The sequence below is a fragment of the Lissotriton helveticus genome, chromosome 9, assembly GCF_964261635.1.
Source record: "Lissotriton helveticus chromosome 9, aLisHel1.1, whole genome shotgun sequence".
In the NCBI taxonomy this organism is placed as follows: Eukaryota; Metazoa; Chordata; class Amphibia; order Caudata; family Salamandridae; genus Lissotriton; species Lissotriton helveticus.
Genome location: NC_136070.1, coordinates 80,068,076 through 80,089,893, shown reverse-complemented (window position 1 = coordinate 80,089,893; position 21,818 = coordinate 80,068,076). Strand labels below are relative to the sequence as shown.

At 46.8% G+C, this 21,818-nt stretch overlaps 1 protein-coding gene across 4 annotated transcripts in view; it reads right to left on the bottom strand.

Annotated features, from left to right (window-relative positions):
• Positions 1 to 21,818, bottom strand: part of FUT8 (fucosyltransferase 8) — a 733,753-nt gene that overhangs the window by 344,607 nt on the left and 367,328 nt on the right. For all 4 annotated transcript variants that reach the window (XM_078659523.1, XM_078659526.1, XM_078659525.1 and 1 more), the window contains one exon: positions 20,894 to 20,995. The gene's annotated coding sequence lies outside the window, so the exon portion shown is untranslated. The remainder of the gene's footprint in view (positions 1 to 20,893; positions 20,996 to 21,818) is intronic.

Genomic DNA, 21,818 nt, shown 5'->3' with positions numbered 1-21,818 from the left:
ATGTTCGTTTGCCAATGCATTTTCCAGTTCTTCAGTGCACCCTAACCTTTACAGTAATGGCACCTCTCTGCTTTAATGATGTCATCTCCCCAGAGTTGATTTCGTTAAGTGCTGCATCCCTTTCTTACCCTGATCTCATCCGTTGTATCCTTTCATCTCGATGATCTGAATTCAACTCTTGCACAAAGGCAAGGGTCCTCAAAGTCCTTGTGGGACCCGCGGGGTCCTGCAGTCTGACCTTCAGCAGCACTTAAAACATCAAAAGCAGAAAGCACTATAAACACATAGTCATACATTTATGCAAGAAGGTCCGCCCGCTTAGACTTTCACGGCAACGGGTGTTATTTGGACCTGCACTTAACATGCCACCCACGGTGACTCTAATGTGCTGTGTGTTGACTACAGGTAATTAATTGCTCCCCATAATGAAATTGTAAACAAGATTTAAAATGAGACAGCCGGATATTCAAAAATCATCTAAAAGCGTGGACCTTAAGGGTACATACAGCTTTACTGTCCAGATGTTTTTAGAATACAGCAACTTCAACTCACTGCTATGACAATGAGTAGGCAAATCATTCTCACCCACACCACAGCTGAAACATGCCTCTGAGAAGTTGTGTAAGAGGGCAAAAGAATATTCCACAGTTCCAATAGGACATTTTACTAAACCGTGAACATTACACTCTATTGTCTTTTTTCTCTCCTTTTCTAGAGATGTTCAGCAGTGTACAAGCTTTTATGCAACAACCTCGGATTCCCCAGCCATTCTCGTGAACCAACGCCCTTGTGCTCAGCTATATCCTTGTTTTGCTGCCCCACACAACGTCCTGTGGCCACACTAAAGTCTAATAATAAACATTGTAGAATGAATTCTCCCTCATGCAATTTCTGGATACTAAATGGTGTAAACATACTCTGTTTTTGGTCTCATCCCCAATTTATCTGTTTTTTTTATATCATGGCTATTCTGAAACAATATTAGCATGCTTTTTTACTTAAGGATACATCATAATATACTTAAAATGTGAATCAGTCAACAATCTTCATTCAGTTTCTTTCATAAAAAAAACATGATAAACTACACGAAAACAGGTTAACATCATGATTCCAATAACATTTTTCTACCATGAACAGCACCTGATAAAACAAGCATTTACAATGCAACGGTCTCGCCTTTGCAAAAGTTAGAGCTATTGTCATTGTAAATGACAACATTTTTATTTATGTGTTGGTTTTGAAAACCAATAAATATATGGCATTGTCATTTACAATGCCAATAGCTTAATCGCTCGCAAATGCGAGACCTATTGCATTTGCATCCACACACACAGAGCCACACGCACCCACACACACACAGAGCCACACACAGAGCCCAACAGACAGAGCCCAACACACACAGAGCCCAACACACACACACAGAGCCCAACACACACACACACACAGAGCCCAACACACACACACACACAGAGCCCAACACACACACACACACACAAACACACCAGAATATATATAACAGTTCAAAAAACACAACACCTGCACGATATACAGCTCAACTCAAGTTCCTTTAGGCAGAAACCTTGAATATCCAAACTTCCACTGTGAACTATCACGCTGAGCAGCCCTACTAGGCACTCTACATTAACATGGGTTAAATTGAAAAGTTGCATGGCCCAGACTGTCTTTCTTTATGAAACACCTATGTAAAGTTAACGTACAGCCTCAAACCATTCACTAAATATGGTTTGGATACATTTTCCCTAAGTAAGAAACCTATGCAGGACGAATTACCAGTACACGTCGGGCATAGGCAAATATTTAGAAATCCGCCTCCGTTTCCCACCCTTCCCAGCAGTATGGACGCAGTCCAGGCATGTGGAGGGCCTTAGCCGAGTGGGCTGTTTGTTCTCACGTCTCCCAACAATAGCTGCACCTGCAGTGTGCTGCACAGGCAGAGACTTGACTTTGGTAGTGGTGAGTGAGGAGACACACACGTAAAGGGAGCGAGCGCGTGACAGCGCCTAGAAGAGGGCTGAGCACCTGTTGTCGACTGTCGAGGCGCCACCGTCAATAACCATCTCACAATATGATTTTGTCTGCAGTCCGCTACTGCTTTCATTACGCATTTTGGGTGATACAGACTCGTAACCCCACTCACCACAGCTGGGGCAAACTAAACCCTTAACCACTTGGATGCTAAGCCTATTTGTTGATTCCCATGTAATTTCCATTGAAATCAATGGAAACTCCATGACGAGTTACCCTTGTCATTAGCACTGAAGGGGTTAATGACGCCACCCCACACACCTGAGTGGAGCATTATCGGTCCTCTCTGCCTCTATGCTGCATGCATTGCATTTGTGCAATGTTAAGGTTTCTAATATCCTCAAAGGGTTAGGGGTACAGTGCTATGATTCTGTGAGTTTCACCTTTTCTTTGGGTAACCACAGCTGCTGTCGTTTCAACAGCACATGCAGTGCTAACACATCTGAAACACACTTTAATTTGCTGAGGCAGAAAGGTTTCACAACCTCCTTAGTCAAATTTGATAGAAAGGCTCGGCAAACGTGATATAGGGCAGGCTTGGCAAAAATACGACGAGACCAGACCGTTATTTTTTTTATCACATTCGCGTTATTCCGCATTGCTTCCATATAACACTACTATAGACTTAAAAAGGTTTATTGGACAGAAACCTTTTCCATCACGTATCTTTGTGACTGTAAACTAATGGCATGCAGGGCTTAGGTGGGGGCGTGTATGGGCTTACACCTCACAGTATCCGAATTCTATCATCTGGTTTGAGTTAGAGGTAGAGTGAAAGGTTTGAGTAAATCACTGGAGACCTCGACCTTCGTGCCTTGAAGTTGGGTTGGCATGAAAAAGGGTGTGAAATATCGTTTGTCCCCCAGAGACACATCGTGCCAGGTTAGCCGAGAGGGGGCGGCTGTCAGGCTGCAGGACACATGCTAAATACGTTTAACTCGGGTCCAGGCACCAGGTCTGACTCTGCTAGCCTCCGCAGCATCGCACACCACCCCCTCTGCCCTCCCCCAGGCGACCCGCGAGGAGGGCTGTGAAAGAGCGTCCGCCTCGGCAAGGGAGGCCAGTCTCGCGGCACAGGAGCCCTCTGCTGCATCATCGCGCGCCACGAAGGCCCCGCTCTCCAGCTGCAGGCGCACGAGGCAGGGCTGCGTTCATTCAGCTGCGGGTCGCGCGCTGGTTCCTCTCAGAGCCCTTTCGACTCCTGACTGCCTGTAAAGTGATGGATTCCCAGCGCCTCCGGAGGACTAGGCTGCTGGCCGCGCTGCTGACTGCCCTGCTAGCACAAGGTGAGAGACTCGGAGAATTGGGGAATGGGGACTCCGTCAGTGCCTAATTTGAGAGAAAAAAAATCACAAGTGCAGGTTTCTGGCAGTGGGAGCTCTGCAGGGATCTGCCCTATCACCTATAGGCGGTAATACCAAGCTCTGCTCCTACACGTCTTGCTGCCATCTGACGTGTAGTTCAAGACGGGATTCGGGGGGGTGTTTTTGGTGTTCTTTCTCTCCCTGACGTCATCGGCAGAGAGCAGCCCCTCATCACGTTGCCTGCATGCGCCAGTCGGCCCTCGGATTGGGTAATAAGGAACACCAATCAGAGAGCTGACTTGAGCATGCAGGCAGCGTGATGAGGAGCTGCTCTCTGCTGATGACGTCAGGGAGAGAAAGAACACCAAAAACACCCCCCCGAATCCCGTCTTGAACTGAGTGACGCCCCTCTCCTCCAATGGCTGGCCTCCGTTTAGGAAGCCAGCCAATGGAGAAGAGGGGCGGGTTCAAGCTGATGAGTTTGTTAAACCACTCCAGCCTTACCAACTGACTATGAAAAGTTGGTGATGTGACTAAAATGAAGAATACAAATAAAATGTTCATTAAACCTGCAGTGGTGTGACTCCATGGGAAATCGTGTATAGGCAGCTCTTCTATAGTAGCTTATTTCATTAAAGTTCAAAGGCCTTTCTTAAAGTGTCTGTTTCTTTTCTTCACAAGTTCATTGAAGCTGCAAGGGCTCAGAGTGAGGAGTGAGAGTGATGCACAAACACTGGTCATATTATGGTACCTAAAATCAGGCAGCCATGGAGTGTCATGGGTGTTGGGAAGCGGAGTAGGCATGACCTGGAGCACTGCATACAAAGCACCAGGCCTTATTGGGGACAATGGTCTGCGTGGCCCAATTCACTGAAAGAGGTGTAATTTGAACGCGTGGACCTTCATTTTTATCCTTGAGTTATTTATTTATTTTTAAAACAATTCCATTACAGATCTTACTTGAAGGCAAGGGTCTTCAGGGCAAGTTCAAGAGGGGAATGGGGGAGCTGAATAACGATTTACCGTTGCATCAGCACCACAAGTTTTAAAGCAGGGGTCCCAGGTAAAAAAACAAATACAAATGCCAAATTAAAAGTCTTTCCCCCGTTCTAACTAAGACCTTTCCCCTTCTCTACCCCTAGACAATTGCATGCTGTGTCACTTTCTATACATTACATCAGTTCTTAAACCAAATACATTAAGGCAGGCACATTCTCTGTAAAACAATACAGCTAAAACATTGCTTTGATTAAACAGTGTCACACTATGTCCCTAAAACCCACCATAACCGGCCAATGTGGCCGCAAATCTTTAAATAAAATAAAATATATATAGATCTAAGATTCTTACTATTTGCACAATGGTTTATGAAACTGAACATCTGACTTATAAATCCTTCCTGGCTGCAGAACTCACACCTAAACGCAGAGTTCACTTCCAAACAAGGTACATAAACAGGGGAAGCAAAACATTGATTCCATTTTGAGGTCGCGCCAACTCTATTACCGCGAACGCAATTAATCTGCGTTTCCTGCAGGCAGAGCGGGAGGCCAGATAAATGTGATCTCTTCCTTCTAAAGTAAACGTCACATTACAGCTGCGCTCCACTGTTCTGGAATTAAGAAACGCTCCATTTGCACTTAAAACTTTTTCAGCATTTTTGTAATATGTTTTTAAAAAAAAGTGCTCCAACAGACAAATCATAACTAAGCCACCAGGCTGACATTTCTTTCATCTTGCTTAAACAACATGCCAGAAATGCGGTCATTAATTTGTCAGGGAGTGACCACTACCAACTTAATAAATACAATCAGCGTTGGTCAAAATGTGATTGAGAGAATCTCAGCCCGGCCCCTTAGTTATGGCACAAGCAGCAGGTAATTCCCAGAGAAATGCCTGTAAATTTCAAGCAGTAGCAACAATTTCTATGCAAAGAACACAATACAGCAAAATTCCCAAACAAATTTAGGCAAGTAGAAAAATACTTAATGCGCAATAAGACATAAAAATCATTCAAATAGGCTGGGGAGAACCAAAGCTATTAACTTTTAAGGCAAGAAGCATGTACAAAAAAAACAAGCATTTACAATGCAATGGTTTCGCCTTTGGAAAAGTTAGAGCTATTGGCATTGTAAATGACAAAATTTGTATTTATGTGTTGGTTTTGAATACAGATAAATAAATGGCATTGTCATTTACATTGCCATTAGCTAAATCTCTCGCAAATGTGAGGCCTATTGCATTTGCACCCACACATACACACATACACACAGAGCCACACACACACACACACACACACACACACACACAGAGCCAGCCGCACACACAGAGCCAGCCGCACACACACACACAGAGCCAGCCACACACACACAGAGCCAGCCACACACACACATACAGAGCCAGCCACAGATACACACACACACACACACACACAGAGCCAGCCGCACGCGCACACACACACACACACACACAGAGCCAGCCGCACACACACACACACACACACACACACAGAGCCAGCCACACACACACACACACAGAGCCAGCCGCACACACACACACAAGCCAGCCGCACATACACACACACACAGAGCCAGCCGCACATACACACACACAGAGCCAGCCGCACACACACACACAGAGCCAGCCGCACGCACACACACACACACACACACACACACACACAGACAGACAGACAGAGCCAGCCACACACACACAGAGCCAGCCACACACACACACAGAGCCAGCCGCACACACACACACACACACACAGAGCCAGCCGCACACACACACACACAGAGCCAGCCGCACACACACACACACACAGAGCCAGCCAAGGCTGCAAAGAAGATAAAAAGTAACTGGGTAATATAAAGGAGGTACAGGAATATGAGTAGTAGAGATTGAAAAGGTGTGTGGCACATGAAGAGGTCTGGCAACAGGTTATGAGGTAAAAAGGCTGAGTGGGTTTTAAGGAATGGGTGAGATCTGCAGAGTGGGAATGAAAGTTGTCAGGGGTGGAAGAAAGGAGCCCAGGCTGGGGTTCAGGATGAAGGGAAGAATAGCAAGCGACACAGAAGGCAAGGAGCAGCATTAGCACTCCATGTGACCTCACACTGGACAACCGGACAGAAACCGCAACATTTCCAGCCCACAGATTTACATATTCTGCGCACTATTGCACCCATCACTGGAGAGACTAAATTGCATGCATCCTAGCATCAGAGCGCAGACAGCAATGGGGAGGGGCAAATGGAGCAAAGAGGCGGGAGATATTACCTGTAGCAATGGAGGAGGGGGCACAACGGGGTGCCCTGGGCCATTACCTAGAGCAAAATGCGAGCGGGGTGCATCGCCTGCAGCAACGGGGGAAGTGGTGACGTAGCAGGGGCAGATGGAACTGGGAGCATGAACCACAGCAGTCAAGGTGGGAGGTAAAGGGACTGGGCAGGGACAGCAGGCATCGAGTATTACTAGCAGCACAGAGGAGAGAGTGCAAACAGCGATGGCAAGAAAATAGGAGGAGCAGGGGAAGTAGAAAAGAAGGGAAGAGGAGATGAAACGAGCTAAGAAAGGAGTGAATGGCTGAGCTCAGAGGAAGTTGAAAGAACAGGAGTAGTAGTAAAGCAGTGGGGGTGAGAACAGAAGGCAGTGACAGCGGTATGGGAAATAGGTGAGTGATAGTGCGAAGGACACGGATGAAGCGGTGGAGGGAGTTTAGAGAACAGACACAGAAGGTGCACTGAGGATATAGGAGAGTAAAATGGGAACGTAAAGAGTAACAAGCAACGTCAGGGGAGGGTCAGAGAAAGCAAACAAGGACAAGGCAACCAATTGGAGACTTGGCAATGAACCTGTGGCAAGCAGGGACAGAAGAGGGTCAAAGAAAGCAAAAACTGACAAATAAAGCAACAAAAAGGGACAGAGAAGAGTCAGAGAAAGCTAGCAAAAACAGGGCAAGCAATCTGGAACAGGGCAAATAATCTAGGGCACGCGGCGATAGGTGAAAAGGCAGGGTCAGAGGGACTCTGCGAAAGTAAGGAGGAACAGAGGAGAGTCAGAGAAAGCAAGCAAGGACAGGGCGTGGATCTGGGGAAAGCACAGAAAGCAAGCAGGGACCGAGGATCGTCAAAGAAGGAAAGTAGGGACAGACAAGGGTGAGAGAAATCAAGCACGGACAGGGCAAGGAATGGTCGGCCTTGGCTCCCGCGGGAACATAAAGAGCGTCGTTCTCGCATATGGAACTTCTCATGCAGTACAGTGGCCTTCAGGTATGCCAGCATATGACAGAAATACTCGGAATGTAATATTATGACGCAGCTAGCACACTTCAAGTGCAATGTCGTGACTGCACGCCCACAACCTCACTATCGTCCTTTAGTGCCCACTACAGACAGATAAAGAGTAATAACGACTCTTCACCCATACATTCCTTAGCACTCTTGATAAGGCAAAAAAGAATACATTTGGAAACAAATATGATGCTGTTAATTATTTGGGCCGAAATGCATATTTGGCGCACTGTTGCTGTTTGCACCGCGCAGACCGGTGCAGTGCACTACATGAGGGAGTGCCTCGTGTGATTGTGCTGGCGCAAAATGTTTGTTAGGCATGAGACATCATTTATTTCGATACGAAATTGCAGATGGGGGCTACACAAACATCTGTAGCCCCTTCTGTACTGCTGACGTGCAGAGGGAATACAAGAAGCGGGTGTAAACGTATATGCACTACACAAGCATGTTCAGGCTACATTCAGCAGAGTGTTTTGAAAAATTTGAGGAGCACTTGGGAATTCCGCAAGATTTTGAGTTGAAGTCACTTATCATGGCATGTTTTCATGTTATTTTGCTCCTTGCTGGTGCCAGCGAGAGAGACTCAACCTGATTTAGAGTTGGGCAGTCACTGAAAATCCCTCGATTAAGCACCAAACTGGTCCGGTGTTTTAATGGAAGGTGCACAGACATTAAAATAGACCCTTACCGTACCTCTCATCTTGTGTGCTTAGAAATACACATACACGCACAAAGACGGATGCGCATGTAAACACAAACGCTGGTGCCAGCGAAAGAGACTCAACCTGATTTAGAGTTGGGCAGTCACTGAAAATCCCTCGATTAAGCACCAAACTGGTCCGGTGTACTTAGAAATACACATACACGCACAAAGACGGATGCGCATGTAAACACAAACGCACACATAAACAAGCATTTACACACGGGCTCACGGACAGCGGGAGGGGGGACGGGTTCACGGACAGCGGGAGGGGGGGACAGGCACACAGACAGCTGGTAGGGGGGTGGGCTCACGGACAGCGGGAGGGGGGCGGGAACGGGGACAAGAACAGAGGGAGGGGGGCAGGAACGGGAAGACGGACAGCGGGAGGGGGGTGCGGGAACGAACGGGCACACGGAAAGCACTCACCTGGACTTCCTCCGGCGGCAGTCGGCCGCGGAATGACGAAAAGAAACCTCGACGAACAACAAAATAAACCCCGCCCACCGCCGCACTGACGTGTCCAAAGGGGCCGGATCACAGCCGCATGACGTAGGAAAGGGGTGGGATGAGTAAAAATGGCCGGAACGCCCCAGAATCTGCTCCGCAATTGACGGACAGATCTCTGTTCCAATGGCTAGCCTCCATTTATGGAGCTAGCCAATGGAACAGAGGGGCGGATTCCCAGCCACACAGTGTAAGACATAAGATTTCGCCTGCGCGAAACGCTGCTTGCGCAGCTTTTCGCCAGGTCGAAACCTAAAAAGCGCCGCTGAAAACGTTTCCTGTTGGACCAGTAAAACATTGTGATTTTAAGCTGACCATGACGCAGCAGAACTCGGATACACTAAGCGGATCGTCTGAAATGGATGTCCAAAATTTCCAGCAGTGCAGTGTCTAGGCTGTGGTTGACTGGGTTCCCTCACTCGAATATATTGTTGTCGAGCGCCCGCTGAAGCCATAGGTATCAGGACCCGGACCCTCCAGGTTGTCCCTGCCCCACCTCCATAAATCCCACAAATCAATAATATGCCATCAAGCATTGTGGGTGAGAAAGAGGCCATGCTTATTACAAATAATCTTCCCCAATAAACATGACAATACATATCTTTGCATACTCAAATACCCAGATGAAACTGACATTAAAAACACTTTATTAAATTAATATTTACAAGAAAGTTCTTCTTCGCATAGTGATCAAACTAAAAAATGGAAGAATCTAATTTTTTACAGAAGACATGTTAATTATCACTCCAGCACCAAGGGGCATTCTGGGTCACGCACCCCAAATGAGAACCAAGCAGGTGCAACCCGCCTGCGTCCTTGAGAGGTGAGCCCCTGCCATCTGCTCCTTGTCCGCATCCCTAGGGGCCACCCCTCCACCACCAGGCTGTCTTAAGGGGGGGGCTCGTAGGGTATAACCAGGGGCAACAGCCCCTAGTTTGTATCCTGGTGCCCTCGCCCGCCAGCCGGTGTACCCATTCTCTCTGGAGTGAGCTTACTGTCTCTCCGCCTCAGTGCAGCCCTAGGGATTATGCAGGAGGACTCCCCTTAATGATGTAAGTCAATCTATGAAGCCTCCTTACAACCAAAAGGGGCGACCAGGGCCAGCCAGACCTTCGCCCTCCCCACCACTCGACTAGGCGCGGTGCCAGCGCTGAAGAAAAGAGGACGTGGGCCTGGGCAGAGTGCCCTAAATAGGCCCCACCCATCCCCCCCATTGGCACCAGCAGAAGTGACGTTGCCCTTCCCCCGGAAGGGAGCACTCGCCGGGCGCTGTAGCCAATCCCTGGGCCGAGAGTCGTGGAGGCGTGGCTGGGACCTGGGGTGCTGTGTCCAAATGGCGCGTTTCCCGAAATGGCACGCATCGCCATGGAGCCAAAAGCTCCGATTCAGACAAAGCCAGATTTTGGGACCATGAAGTGTACTTTATTGGTCAGATAGATTTCTTGCCCGCTCTAGTATTCGTTTTTTTGGCAGTCCAAGTCTTCTGGCGGGGCAGTGCTGGAAGCTGTAGCCCAACAGCCAAGGGTGTGTCCTTCCTGGGCAAGCCTCAGCACCATGTCTCAGTCCTTGAGTGGTGAAGAGTGATGGAAAAATGAACTAGGTCTGTCTTTTGAATGTTCTTTAGAGTACTGTGTTGCGGTGCAAATCGGTATTAATAGAGGATAAAGTTAATTGTTCTCTATCTTTTAGTTAAATGGTGTTTCTGTAAATTAGCATTTGGCGAGAACAGTTCTTTGACGTGTTTCAAGCTGAATGAAGTAGTCCGTGTTGTCAAGGGTTACAAAGTACACTGGTCAAAAAGCCGAGCAGAATCAGTTTAAGTAACTTACTTTTTTTTTATTTGCATTATGGCACTTGCAGTTTTGCTCTGCCGAGTATGACTGAAACGGAAAAACTTTGAGCGTCCATTGAGTAGGATGCTGGAGGGGAGACACAACTGAGCTCCAGCAGAGATTCCCCCTCCGCTCCCATCCTGTGGACTACTAGGTCCCAGGGGCTGCCTAAATAAGCCAACTGTTTATTTGGTGGGGTCCCCGCCACTGAGCACCGAGCTGTAGCCCTAGAACTGAGGCAGTCTGGGTGGATGGTAGCCACAGTTTGCTGCACAACACACGACTCCCAAGATGATGAATGGGGCCACGACAGACCAACAAACCGTTCCCCGCAACACTGAATACCCGCAAGTGAATGAGGCGTGGACCCTGGGGCTTGCTGAAGTGGCTATAGGGGTGAAATAAGGAGGCCCCATCAGCAGTGTGGCACCAACAGAGGAACACCTTGGAGCGGAGGTGCCCCAGAGAGCGGCTTTTTGAGGACGGATGCCATGCCTTGCCAGATCGCAGGCAGCCTGAGGGATAAACCAGAGGAGGGCCCACACGCAAAGAGGAGGTTAGTGCATTCACCTGGGGGCCACCACGGGCCAGATGGTTTGTGGTGGAACGGTGAGGGCCCACTTTGACATCCCAGGATCCAGCACACCGCCTCGTCCAACACCACCTGACCTTCTACCCCTATGACCAGCACCAGCTCTGTGATCCCTCCAGGCCCGGGAACAACGCCCGTGAGTGCAACAACACCCTGAAGGCCTAGCTGAACCTGCATCACAAGGACCCCAGCAATGGCGAGATCATGCTGTGTAAATATGCAATATATATTTGCCCAACCCTAATCGCTTCAACTTTTCTTAAAATGTAACCTTGAATGAATTTGCATCTTTTATATATGTAACTCTAACCAATAGTATCTGTAGTAAACATAAGTACTTACTTCCATTCTTAAGTGAGGTTAGGGTGTTTTCTGTTTGGATCTTTTATGTAATTCATGTACTCTGAAGTGCTTATGTAAATGGTTCTTAACGACCTACCGACTTTGCTAATGAAATCGTGATAGGGAAGGGGTTCAAACAACCGGCAGTGCTGGGAGAAGCACCCGGACGTGATGGGAATTCACAGGGCATGGGGGGTACAGTGGATGTTGCATGAGAGCCAGGGTCCAGTCTCGGCTCAACAGCCTGTGATTCTGGGCACATGGCTTGATGTCCTCTTCTCTAAAAAAATTAAAATAATGTGAACATGCACTGTGTAAGAACAATAGTTACTTACCTGTAATCTGTGGTTCTCCAGTATTGGTGTCTTTCATAGATTCACATGCCTGAATCATTCCCCGTCGTCGGAGTGGGAGTCCCACGGTACATAAAAAAGCAATAAAATGCTATAAATATATAGTAATACCAATAGAAATGAACCAGGAAGTAAAACAGCCAATGGTACAGTAGGCAAAAACTTCCACATCTATGACCCTCATAGTCATTATGTATAGTCCAAACTACAGCCAATCAGGCGCCAGCACCCACTAGAATGTTCTCCCCAGAGGCTCAGGCTCTCAGATTTTCTCGCAAGGAGTGAAGGTAAACCACAATAGCCTAAAAAGCCTCTGAGGGGAGGTGGGCGGGTTGCATGTGAATCTATGAAAGACACCAATACTGGAGAACCACAGATTACAGGTAAGTAACTATTGTTCTTCTCCAGTATTAGGGGTGTCTTTCATAGATTCACATGCCTGAATCAGAGTAGCTAGCAGTACATATCTTTGCTGAACAGACGCTCATAACACCCAGCTTGTCAGTTAGTAATGCAAATAACAATGCAAAGTGAATATACACCTATGGTATAAAGCATAACATAATGCAATCATGAAAATATGTGAAAACATAACATAAGAAGCGTCTGACAGCAGAAAACAAGGAGGTGGGAAACAGAGGCTCACCTTAATGAAACAGATTCCGTAGAACAGCTCGACCCACAGAAGTATCAGCCTCGCTGATGGACTCTAGACAGTAATGTCTGGTAAAGGTATGGCGACTCGCCCAAGTAGCCGCTTTGCAGATCTGCTGAAGAGGGACTCCAGCAAATAAGGCCGTAGATGAGGAGACTGCTCTTGTAGAGTGCGCTCTGGGCGCAGATGGTAAAGGTCTCCCAGCCTGTGCATGGCAAAAGGCAATGGCAGCAGATATCCATCTTGCAATAGTCTGTTTTGATACTGCCTGCCCCTTACGAATCGCACCGTAGGTAATGAACAACTGGTCAGAGGTGCGTACAGTAGAAGTTCTTTGTAGATAGAATTTAAGACATCTTCTAATGTCAAGCGAGTGTAAAGCTCTTTCCGCAGGAGTTTGCGGGTCTGGAAAAAATGATTTAAGAACAACAGGTTCGTTCAGATGGAAATCCGAAGGTACTTTAGGAATGTATTTGGGATTTGTGCGAAGTATGACAGAATCGCTTGTGAATTGGAGGAAAGGATGATGAACAGTGAAAGCTTGGATATCACTAACTCTCTTGGCGGATGTTAAGGCTAAAAGCAGTGATACCTTCCACGAAAGATACTTCAAGTCAGCACGATGGATGGGCTCAAATGGGTGACGCATGAGTTGACCCAGGACCACATTCAGATGCCACAAAGGAGGTGGACGACGTACGGGAGGGAACATTCGAAAGAGGCCTTTAAAGAACTGTTGGATAATTCTTGCTGAATATAGAGAATTGGACCCATCCTGTCGATATCTGGATATTGCAGCCAGAAATACCTTTAAGGTAGCATGGGACAGACCTGTTCGTGCCAACTGCAAGAAAAAAGGAAGAATTTCCTCAGGCTTTGCCAAAAAAGGGTGAACACCTGCTGAACGGCACCAGATACAGAAGCGTTTCCATTTGAGACTGTAAGTCTTGATGGTAGCGGGTGCTCTAGCTTTGGCCAACACCTCTTTACAGTCTGCCGGGATGTTCAAGTGTGCAAACTCATGGTGTTCAGGAGCCAAGCCGCTAATCTCAGCGATGCTGGGTCCGGATGGAAGACTTGACCCTCCTGAACACTGAGCAAGTTCGGGATTGGATGTAACTGAATTGGTTTGCTCTCTGATAGTATGAGGAGCTCCGTAAACCAATACTGGCGCGGCCATCTGGGCGCGATCAGGATCAGTCGGCAAGGTTCCTTCCTCATCTTCCGCAGAACCTTGGGGACTAACGGAATCGGTGGGAAAGCGTACGCAAACCTCAGGGACCAATCGATGGAGAACGCATTCCCCAGAGAATTCTTGTGGGGGTGCCAGCTGGCGAAGCTCAGGCATTTGCTGTTGGTACTTGTCGCAAATAGGTCCAGGTCTGGCCAACCCCACTGATGAAAGATGTGGTCCACTGTGTTCTGGTGAAGCTCCCATTCGTGGTTGGTGATCGTTGTCCTGCTGAGTGCGTCCGCAAGTACGTTTTCCGTTCCCGGAACATGCACCGCCTGCAACTGTACATTGTGGTGAAGAGCCCATGTCCATAATTCCTGCGCCTCTTGAGACAGGAGAAGAGATCGAGTTCCTCCCTGTTTGTTTACGTAGTGCATACTTGTTGTGTTGTCTGTTCTTATCAACACATTGGTGTTCTGAATGATGGCACAAAACGCCTTGAGGGCAAGAAAAATGGCTCTCAGTTCCAAACGATTGATGTGCCACAGTTTCTGTTGCACAGTCCACTTGCCACTGATCGTGAGGCCTCGTAGATGAGCCCCCCAGCCCTCGAGGGATGCATCTGTAGTGATGGTGAGACTTGGTGGTTCTTGAAGGAACGCATGACCCTGACTGAGATGACATCTCTGTGTCCACCACAGAAGAGACTCCTTCATGAGTGGTGTGATTTGAATGAGGTCCTCGAAAGTGCCTGAAACCTGTTGCCATTGCAAGGCTAGTTCCTCCTGAAGCGGCCTCATATGAAGCCGGCAATTTGGAAGTAATGGAATGCAAGCTGATGCCATCCCCAGAAAGGATTTGTATAGTCGGACAGAAACTGACTTTCTTTGCATGAGATCTTGTGCTAGCCGACTTATTTTCAATTGTCTCTCCTTGGAAACGAAAGCTTTGCATTTGTGAGTGTCCAACATTGCTCCTAAGAATGCTATTCTTTGAGACGATTGCATTTGGGATTTGGAGAAATTTATTGTCAGGCCTAGAGACTGAAACAGGTGGAGACACTGTTGAAGATGACTTAGAACGGTGCCATGAGAATTGGCCTTTATAAGGCAATCGTCCAGATATGGGAAAATTTGTATTCCCTCCAGCCGGAGGTGCGCAGCTACTGGAGCTAAAACTTTCGTAAAAACTCTTGGAGCTGACCGTAGTCCAAAAGGAAGGACTTTGAATTGGTAGTCCCTGCCAGCCACCCTGAAGCGAAGGAATTTCCTGTGGCGAGGTAGGATGGGGATGTGGAAATATGCATCTTGAAGGTCTAGGGTGACCATGCAATCTCCTGCTGTTAGAAGATGCAAAATTTCTTGAAGAGAGAGCATCCGGAATGTAAATTTCCTTAGATATTTGTTTAATGCACGAAGATCGAGGATTGGGCGCCACTCCCCGTTCTTCTTTCTGATCAGGAAGAACCTGGAGTAAAATCCTAGTCCTCTCATGCTCTGAGGAACGCTCTCGATAGCTCCTTTTTGTATCATCATTTTGATTTGGGTAAGCAGCTCCTTCAGGTGAGCTGGAGGCGGGCCCTTTGGTGGTACATTCGGGGGGAATTTTTCGAATTCTAGGGCATGGCCCCTGGCGACAATATCCAGGACCCATTTGTCCGTTGTTATCGACTGCCAATTGGAGTAAAATTTGGATATTCTTCCGCCAAGTCTTTTGAGAGGGTGGAAAGACGGTGGTGGCAGGTGAAAAATTTCATTGTCGCTTGTCCTTGCCGCGGTAGGTAGCCTTACCCCTGTTTGGGGTGTATTGAGATCTTTTCTGCCCATAAGACTGGTAGCGCTGATTTTGGTAGCGCTGATTACTCTGACGGTATGAGGATTGTTGATGTTGTTGCTGGTATCCACCTCTATTGAAGGACGTTCCTCGTCCTCTCGCTCCTCGAAAGGGCGGCTTGTGGAATTGTAGAGTGCCTAAGGATCTGGCTGTTTCGGTATCCTTTTTGATAGTCTGTAAGGCCTCCTCTACCTTGGGGCCGAATAAATATTCGCCATCAAATGGCATGTCTAGAACTCGGTTTTGTACTTCCTGTCTGAAGGCAGTGGAACGTAACCACCCCTGTCTACGTAGAACCGCAGCTCCTGCCAATTGGCGAAATCCTGTAGATGCCACATCAACAGCTGAATCAATTATCTCTTCAGAGGTCCTTTGACCTTCATGGAGAATTTGGAGTGCCTCCGCCTTGGATGGCTCAGGGAGAAGATCAATAAATGGTGAGATGTCAGACCACATTTGACGGTCGTACCGACCTAAGATGGCCAATGCGTTGGCAGCACGGACAGTCGTTGCAGCCATGGTGGAAACTCGTTTTCCTATTGAGTCTAGGCGTCTGCCGTCTCTATCCGGCGGCGCAGTAACTGCAGAGGACGGATTTCTGGCCCTTTTCTGGGCCGCCTGGACAATTACCGAGTCAAGTTTTGCTTGTCCAATGAGACAGGCAGGCGTCTTGTCTGGAGCTTTATATTTCTTATCAATTCTTGGCAAGACTGGAGGAATAGAAGCCGGCGTTGACATCACCTTAACACCTTCCTTCCAGATGAATTCCACAATGGGTATTGTCCTAATTTGTCGCCTGGGCTGATCTTTAAAATCGTAAAGGAAACATTCTTGTTGAGTATGCTCCATTTTCATATGAAAACGTGCGGTTGCACGCTCCATCAGCAAGTGAAAACTCGCTACATCAACAGGAGGGGAGGCCGACGCAGTCTGAGGAGATGTTGAAGGAGATTGTACCTGATAGTCCTCCCACTCCGATAAATCATCCACTTCTCCTTCTTCCCGTTGATCGTCATCTTCCGAGGATTGCGGGTCCTCTTCGTGAGCAGGTTGTGGGTGTGAAGGTGGACACACCGATGGGAGCACGGGTGGAGGCGTTTCCGAAATTGGAGTTGCCTGTCCAGAACCTGCCGATTCCGAAGGGGGAAACCTCCGATAGTAATCGTCCAACATAAACTGTAAGTTGGATATTAAATCCAAAGGCACTTGAGCAACAGGGGTACTCACAGGCATCGATACCTCAGCAGGAGAGTGAGAATCCTCATATTCATCATCTTGAAGTTTAATATGTAACTCCGATGGACTAGTGGCTTGCCCAAAAGTATTCTGGACCATCTCATTGTCACTGTCAGAATCCAGCAGTTGGTCTGGGACTTCAGATGACACCTTGTGAGGTGAAACACGAAGAGGCGAAAGTCTCATTACAGTGTTGCGCAGTTGGTCTGCTGCTTGCCGTGGTGTTAAAAACACTGTCGACGGAGACCACACCTGTAGTGCCGTGCATGAGGATAACTGCGGCGTCGTCGGAGGGTTAACTCCCGATGGATTTGTCGTCGACGGATCACCTCTCGTCGACGGGACACTTTTCGGCAACGGAATAGTCGTCGTCGACGGGACACTCGTCGTCGACGGGACACCTTTCGTCGACGGGACACTCGTCGTCGACGGGACAGTCTTCGTTGACGGAACACCCTTCGTCGACGGGACACCCATCGTCGACGGGACACCCTTCGTCGACGGGACACTCTTCGTCGACGGGACACTCTTCGTCGACGGGACACTCTTCGTCGACGGGACACTCTTCGTCGACGGGACACCCTTCGTCGACGGGACACTCTTCGTCGACGGGACCGTCTTCGTGGAAGAGTCACTCTTCGTCGACGGTGTTATTTTCGTCGACGGCGTAGAGCCTGACGACGAGCTCGTCGACGGAGTCTTTTTCGTCGGCGGTAAAGCCTTTAGAGGCGTCGACGACGAGGCGTCGACGACCGACGTCGACGAAAGAGGCCTCACAGAAACAAAAACCATCGTTGGAGACGCCGTAGACGAGGATATAACCATACTAGGTTTAGGAGATGAAAAAGTTACCGTAGATGTCACTGAAGTCGTCGTTCTCGTCGACGAGGAAGCTGAAGAGGACTTCACAGGAGGCGGAGATGAAGTCTGTGGTAACATCCTGTCAGAAGAAAGCTTGAGTTTTTTCCCCTTTGTGGAAGCAGAAGCGCCTTCCATGCCCTTGGAGGTGGGGACAGCCTGAGAAGTGGAAGGCTGATCCTGTCCCTTAGCAGGTGGTTGTTTTTTAGGCAGTTTAGCCTTGGGAGATGACAGTCCCTCAGGCGCAGGTCTCTTCCTGGAGGCTGAAGTGGAAGCAGAGGTGACACTGCCTACTTCAGAAACAGGATTAGAAGAATCCTTTAGCCTCTTCAACCACAGCAGTAAACGACCCTCTCTATCCCTGAGAGTCTTCTGAGGCATGGCTCTGCAGATCTTACAATCAGAGGCCTGGTGATCTGGGTAGAGACAATAGATACACTTTTTGTGTGGATCTTTCTCAAAAAGCCGAGGCTTACCACAGCAGTCACAGGCTCTAAAGAGAGATTTCTTTGAAGACATCCTGAAGAGAAGACACAGATGAAGTTAGAAGTTAGAAAACTGAGCAGAGCTCAGGGAGACTCCCTTCACACGACGTGCGGTAGAAAATCTGAGAGCCTGAGCCTCTGGGGAGAACATTCTAGTGGGTGCTGGCGCCTGATTGGCTGTAGTTTGGACTATACATAATGACTATGAGGGTCATAGATGTGGAAGTTTTTGCCTACTGTACCATTGGCTGTTTTACTTCCTGGTTCATTTCTATTGGTATTACTATATATTTATAGCATTTTATTGCTTTTTTATGTACCGTGGGACTCCCACTCCGACGACGGGGAATGATTCAGGCATGTGAATCTATGAAAGACACCCCTAATACTGGAGAACTAGTGCTCTATATAAAGCGCTCCAATGCTATTAGTTCATATATATATACAATCCGCGCGCTTTCCGAGAGAAATCAGTCCAGCCCAAAATAGAAGTGACAGAAGTTGTTAAAACACAATGCGTTTCGACTGCCCTGCCGTCTTGATCACATGTAGAATATACATACACACACACATACATACAGACAACAGAGAGCAATACGGACAAAACACTAATGTAGGTCGTAGGAACTGCACAGAAGCACACTGTGCTTATCAGCAACAGAGGACGGGGAGGAGCATACATGGGAGACAGCAGAATAATTGTACAAAAACAGAGCTCCTTTTCCTGATTTTATATTTTTGTATTAATTGAATATATATTTTGCATTGTTTTTGTGTAGCAGAATTGTGGTACTATGATCTTTTTAACAAATTTTATAAATAAATGTATGACAAATTTTTAATAAGTCTTTGATTCATATGTGGTCCTCCATGACATCGATGGGTTTGATATTTTAAGTTGTAAATTTGGTAACCTAAACAATACCGCAAAATCTCTTTCACGAAGGTGGTCACCCCGGTGGGGTTAGGCACACCATACATAAGGTATAAAATCAGGAAAAGGAGCTCTGTTTTTGTACAATTGTTGACCCAATCCTTTTCCTGACAGAAAGGGTAGCTCCCTACTCACAACTTTTCAGACAGCAGAATAAAACATACACTCTCATGCAGTGCTTCAGGAAAAATAATTAAAAGGGGTCTCTCACGGAAGAATTGAAAAAGACAATCAGAAAGATGGTTAAGAAGCTATACTCCAAGGGAGGGACACAGACATGCTGGACAGGCTAAACCAAACCGAGCCAGCAGACAGAGAGAAAGCAACTATAGTGCCAGTAAATAGAAAAAAAACTAATGTGAGTAACAAAATAAAGCCAATGGTAAGCAATGGACGGAATGCATTTTTAGGTAAGCTTTCAGCAAGTCCTTAATATGTCTTTCACACCAGACAGCAGCACCATCTGGTAGCTTCCACCGAAAACCTGGTATTTCAACCTTCCTGCTCACTCATTCCCTTTTCACCTGCTTCCTTCACTATCTAGCACTATTTGGCACGACTAGTGGAAAGGTGGTTCACAAAGGTAATAATGTTCAGACTAAATTATTTAAAAAGCCTGGGGCAATATATATAATTATCCATCCATAAACTTTACACACCCTCACGGCCAAAGAAACGGTGATTCAAGAGTGTCCACTGTTTTCAAAAGGGTCCATGAAAAAAAGACACCGCCCCTAGTGGCGTCGATAACAAATGCACTGAAAAGTTTGCAAGGATATTATCAAGCCTGCATTTCAGCAATCAGACACTTTGTACAATGATCGGCATGTAAACTGACTATGGTAATAGTTCTTGCATTACAGATAGTTTGAGGTATTGGCACTGCAAATAATAATACCATGCCAATAGCTCATTCTTTCAGTAATGCGAGACCTAGTACATTGCAAATGCTTGCATAGTGAGCCAGGAACCAGCATTGTATGTCTCAATGTAGTACCGCAAGCTGCTCCTAAAGGTCCCTAGTGAGCAAGGCACCAGCACTGTATGTCTACAAAGTTTGAGTTATTGGCATTATAAATGGCAATGTTTATTACCTAGCCATGATGCAGGGTTCAGTACCATAAGAGGCCAAAGGGGGACCCCCTTTTGGCCATATATTGTACTGCACCCTACAAAAGATATGTTAAATCCACCCTACCCATAATGCATTGCATGCAAGACAGTACTATGAGTACATTCAAATAGCTATGTCCATATATACAATTAGTAGCTTTGAAACGTGACAAAAGAATTATTACATTCATTTCGGATTAGGTTGTACTCTGTGTGGAGCTGATGAAAGGAAATTTATAGACGGCCTCATATAAATGAGAGCTGTTCTAGTGAGTGAAGTAACCACTGCCACCCTAGCTTAGGACCTGCCTGAAGCCTTTTAAGAAAATAGTGCCTTGAGGCTGTAATTAAAACCTAGGGAGTAACAACACATGTAATAGGGGGTGTCCTCATGGGAGGTTACAAGAAGAGACAAGACAGTAGGTCTACTAAGTCTATTGACCAATGAAAAGCCACCATTTACAAAGGACAGGGACAGGATCCAATTAAAAAGATGGGCGGAGCTTTAGGCCCATATCCTGAATATGGCATGTCTCGCCTAGACAGTGCAAGCGCTGCCGAGGCGAGACCTAAAAATGGCACTTTTAAGAGAAAAAGCATGCCTTGCTAACACATGAAATGGGCAAAACACACTTACCTTTACCTCCAGGGCACAAGATAAGCCGGGCGCTGCCCCATATTGTGCTTAGTGGAAAAGACTGCGTTGCTGATATCCGGCTGCCACCAGTCAAGCGCTGATCTGTTAAAAAAACATAACACCACAGGTGAGTTTTTAATGGCAATTATATTTTTGTTTCATGCGTTATTGATGCGATTGTCAGTAGCACTGCCACCATCTATACCATAGGATACACACTTTTTCATAAATCAGAAAAAAGTTGTAAATTTACGCACTGTAGTTTTCTTCTATGGTTTGCGCAGATTTCCAAATTCTAGCAGACTCATTAAGCTTCCCAATAATGTGCAGAATTCTGCATACATCCTAGAACTTGCTACTTATTTCACTAGTCTTTCGGTAACCTTAGAATGAATCTGTGCAAGAGGAATGGAAAAATTGTGTTTTGTGATTATTGCCAAACTCTCAACTTTGTGAGAGTTCACCAACTTCCCAAAGAACACCCAGATCGATGCCTTAATTCTACAGGGAGAAGCCACCACAACTACAGAATTTCCCTAGCAATAATTTGAATTTACAATCAGAAATGCCTGGAAATTATCCTTTTGTGAATTTGGATTAGTTAATTTTCAGTACAACTTCACCTATTTCCACACCCATGACACACTGAAGGATGGAAAGAAAACATTTCGAAAACAGGATTGTGTAAATTTTTCCAGTTCTTTATCAAAATAGATTTTGCACTCTGAAAGTGCTCCACAAACAATGAAAAAAAGGCCATTTCTATTCCTGGTGCAGTAATTTGGAACCACCACTAGATGGCAATCTAGATAGCTTAAAAATGCTCTGGTCCTGTTGACCAAAGCACCTGAGAGCGTTTAAAGGAACAATGTGCTCAGTTGCCATTTTTGGAATTAATTCTGGGCTACAGGCCATTGACAGACGC